This window comes from Chrysochloris asiatica, unplaced genomic scaffold (genome assembly GCF_000296735.1).
Source record: "Chrysochloris asiatica unplaced genomic scaffold, ChrAsi1.0 scaffold00031, whole genome shotgun sequence".
Classification (NCBI taxonomy): Eukaryota; Metazoa; Chordata; class Mammalia; order Afrosoricida; family Chrysochloridae; genus Chrysochloris; species Chrysochloris asiatica.
In genome coordinates this window covers 7,579,701-7,584,155 of record NW_006408549.1, presented here as the reverse complement: position 1 = coordinate 7,584,155, position 4,455 = coordinate 7,579,701, and positions in this window count along the sequence as shown.

The window sequence follows — 4,455 nt, the reverse complement described above, 5'->3', positions numbered from 1 at the left end:
TGCAGAAGCAGCGCCACCCACTTCTGACCTCAGGAGCCCTGGCGAGGGTGCTGGAGGGCTGTGTGTGCTGCGCCTCCGGGGCTCCTTCTCTGGAGGCTTCTCTGTCTACTCCTTAAATGTCGCTGTTCCCAGGGTTCTGTCATCAGATCCTATTCATTCTGAGATCTAGTGAGAGGAAGCAGAGGGGGCACCTGTCTCTGCAGGCAAGCCCAAAGGGGGCACCGATTTAGGAACGGAATAACATGGCAAAGCGCTTCCCCAGCGCCTCTGAAGCGTCGCAAATAATGAAAGGCAACCGACCACTGAGGCAGCCAGGCAAGAAAGAAGAAAGTGTTTCTGCTGAGGCCTTGCCACTATCAATGTCTAGTCATCGTGAGGTTGGGGTGGGGGCACAATTTGTAGATTGTCCCTGGGCATTGGAATTGGGGGGAGGGAGCGCAATTTAGAGATTGCCCCTGGGGGCTCCTTACTCCCGGTGGGCCTCTGTTCTCACTTCTCTTAACTATTTCATACTGATCTCGTGTCCACTCTTACAATGAGTATCTTTTTGCATAATTAAAATAAAATGGATCTGTATCTGAGCAGGGATTCCAATTCATAAAGAGAACAGATGAATATATTAAAGTACACCAAAAAAGTACAACTAGTAAAATCCAGAGCATAAGAAGCTCTATGGGACACACAACTCAAATAGAAGTGTTGGACAGGCAAGTATATTGTTGTTGTTATAGTGACCCTGTATAAGGTTGAAGACTTAAGTGTGTGTGTTGACTCAGTTCCAACTCACAGCCTCATAGTGGCCCTGTATAGTGTTTGTTGTTGTTGTTAAGTGCCGTCAAGTTGGTTTTGACTCATAGTGACCATGTATGGGGTTTCCGAGGAGCGGCTAGTGAGTTTGAACCACCTACCATGTCGTTCAAACTGACCAAAGCTATAAATATTTACAGGAGCAGAAAGTCTCATTTTTCTCTCATGGAAGGGCTGGTAGGTATGAATTGATGACCTTGTAGTTAGCAGTACAGTGCTTATCATACAGCACCCTAGTGTTTATGTTGTTGTTAAGTGCCGTCGAGTTGGTTCTGACCCATAGCGACCCCGAACAGGGTTTCTGAGGCTGTAAATCTTTACGGGAGCAGAAAGCCTCATCTTTCTCCTGCGGAGCAGCTGGTAGTTTCTAACTGCTTACTTTGCAGTTCACAGCCCGATTTGTAACCACTATGCTGCATGTGTGTATATATTCTGTATATTATATATACGTATATATATATATTAGCAGCCCCATTCGTAACCACTATGCTACCAGAGCTATTATATATATTGTTGTTAAGTGCCGTCGAGTCGGTTCCGACTCATAGCGACCCTGTACAGGGTTTCCGAGGCTGTAAATCTTTACGGGAGCAGAACGCCTCATCTTTCTCTCGCCGAGTGGCTGGTAGTTTCAAACTGCTGACCTTGAGGCTCGCAGCCCGATTCGTAACCAGTACGCTACCAGATTATAGCCTAGAAACATTTATGGGAAAGTTATTTTTTGTCATATGGGGTCATTATGAGGCAAACCCGACTCTGTAGCACCTATTATAAACAGTGGTTGTATGTTATTGTAATACGGAACAGGTTTCTGTGGAACTTGAAGATGAAGACAGACTAAGAAGAAAGGCCTGGTAATCTACTTTTGGAAATCAGCCTGTGCATTGGGATGTCCAATCCCCAACCAATTGTGGGGAAGTTGAAGGACCAAGCAGCGTTTTGTTCCATTGTACATAGAGTCGGGCTGACTCCAGGCAGCTAGCAACAATAATGGTTTTAGGCGTATACTTTTTAAAAAAAGTACTTATCATTAAAGATTCGTACTGAAATGTTTATGGTAAAAACTATGATGTCTGGGATTTGCTTAAAAATAATACAGTAGGAGGAGTGGGTGAGGGCTGGGATGAAGCAAGATAGGTGATGATTCTACTATTGCTGAAACTGGATGATGGGGGCATAGCAGTTCATTATGCTATTCTTTCTATTTTTGTATATTTAAGTTTTTTATATAACACTTCTTAAAAAAAGAAGAGGAAGAAGAAAGAACAATAGAGATGTTTTGGCTGATTAGTCTCAACATTCTCAGGGCTGCCAACAAGTATATAAAGGTAACCTCAGAGAGTCTTTTTTGTAAATGAACTTCTGTGGCTCCTCTTGTGCCCTCAGACCTCTAACTGGATTGGTCTTTGATCTGTAGCTAGGTAACTTATTTGACTTTGGCTGAAGCTTATTCCTCTGGACTTCTCTTCCTTTCTGTTAACAAAAAGTAGCCCTAATATTTCCAACAGTCTGAAGGGTGTTTTTCATCTCCTCCAATATCACTGTATATAAACCTGTGCAGTTCTATGTGCTGCTAGCTTTCCATTCTATAAATGGCAAAGCATTTCCTCTGCCTCTGTCTCAGACGAGACCATTTGGCCCGTTTTGACTTCCTCCTCCTCAATCGTGTGCACATCCACTTAGACTCCAAGTTCAATGGATTCTTCTTTCAGGATTTCTCAGATTCTTTTCCTTGAACTCTCACTGCTATTGCCTAGCCTCACACTTGAATTTTCTTCGGTGTGCATCGCCTCACTATTTCCTACCCTTCATGTTCTCCTTCCAGCCACCCCACGTGCCACCGTCCAGTTTGTGATCTTGAGTGAGCCTTTAGATCAAGGGTCTCATATTTCATCTGAAACTGAGAGAACAGGGATCTTGATTTAGGATTTGCAAACCCAAAATCTTTCTCTTACAGTCTCAAGTGAGTCTTAGTCAAAGAAAGTTAGAATCATGATTACTAAGCAGCCAGCAAAGAGGGAGTCCTGGTGTGGCGCTCTGGGTTAATGCACCAGACTGCAAATCTGTTTGAACTGCAAGGTTGGCAGTTCAAGCTCACCAGCTGCTCCTTGGAAACCCTATACAGGGTTGCTATAGGTTGAAGTAGACTCAATTTCACTTAAAAACAAACTGCAATAGAGTGTAACATGGAAACATTATTTCTCAGTTGCTGAGCAAATATGCTTTTTATGGACTGTTGGTTGGTAAACAACACCCTCAGCCTGGACAGTGGACAAGCAGAACTCAAGGTCATCAGTCTCCCATTTAAATGGGTCAATAGACAAATGTAAGATTTTTCAACTGTTGAGAAGAAAAGAAGAAAGGATAGATACGTGTCAAGTTCGGTGAAGGAAAGAACAGTAAAAAGGGGGTGGGGGTGGGGTGGGGGGGAGGGGAGAAACAGGAGAAAGAGCCAAAGATTTATCTAATGTGCTCTAGAGTAGAGTAATATACCAGGTTTTCTAGACCAAAGACATAGGCTTAGCAAATGGACATAAATTTCAGATTTGTGAATTTATCCATTCATTCATATGAAGTTGTAAAAAAATAAATGATATTTAGTTATATGTTTAAAAATTACCTATACTGGGGAAAAAAGTAAATGAAATTGGAGTGGTCTGGGAAAATTCAGGCAATTGGGGCACCACAGCCCAATAAGCTTCCCAGTATACTTGGAAGTGAAAACAACCTCTTTGAGGCCCTCCAATGGACATTTATTATTTTGTCCCCTTGGATTTGTTGTTGTTGTTAACTGCTGTAGAGTGGGTTTTGACTCATAGTGACCCTGAATAGAGTTAGCACCCCCTGTTTTGAGGGGGGGTTTTCTTCCCCAGGTCAATCATCGCATCTCAGTGTTATTAACCTTAGTACTCCTATCTCCATTGATGAGTGTAGGGGTGGGTAAGTGACCTAACCAATGTTTTCCTAAATTTTCTGCTTGGTGAGGAGTGTCTTCTTTCCTCTTTGGAGGAGTTAAAGATATAGTCCAACAGTCTGAGAGAATGAAACCAGCGTTGAGGACTAGAAGCCCTAGTTTCAGACTTTTCCTGAAATCAGTTACACCCCTCTCTGTCTATGAATGTCAATATCTCTTATTGCTTAACTAGATATAGTGGGTTTCTGTTAATTGCCATCAGAGAACCTTGGACATGTTATAGAGTATGATAACTGAAGGCTTTTTGCCTGTGAAGAAGAGCTTAATTCCATCTTGTGCCTTGGTTTAAGTATTCAGATGCCAATTTTCCTTGAGTACCTCATGCACCTCTGACAGCTGAACTGCCAGAGTTAGAAGCAGAGTATATTTAAAGGTGGGTTTGGGGCCACTTGCCCCAGGTGGCCCTTACAGGAACATTCATGGACACATCCTTAATGGTTGGCTGGTTGAGAGACGTAATACGCCAAGAGCCTCAGAGACTATAACCTTTCCTATCTGCAGTAGTCCCCTTCCTGCTTCCATAGGCCTCGTATGGGTGTGACTCATGGCTTCTGCCAGTCATGGTTGTTGCAGGAGATTCCTTTGTTCTTTGTGCCCTATAAAAGCTCACCACGGAGAGAGAGAATTTTGGAAATTCGTCATGAGGTTTGATTTCCTTCATCTGGGTGATCTAT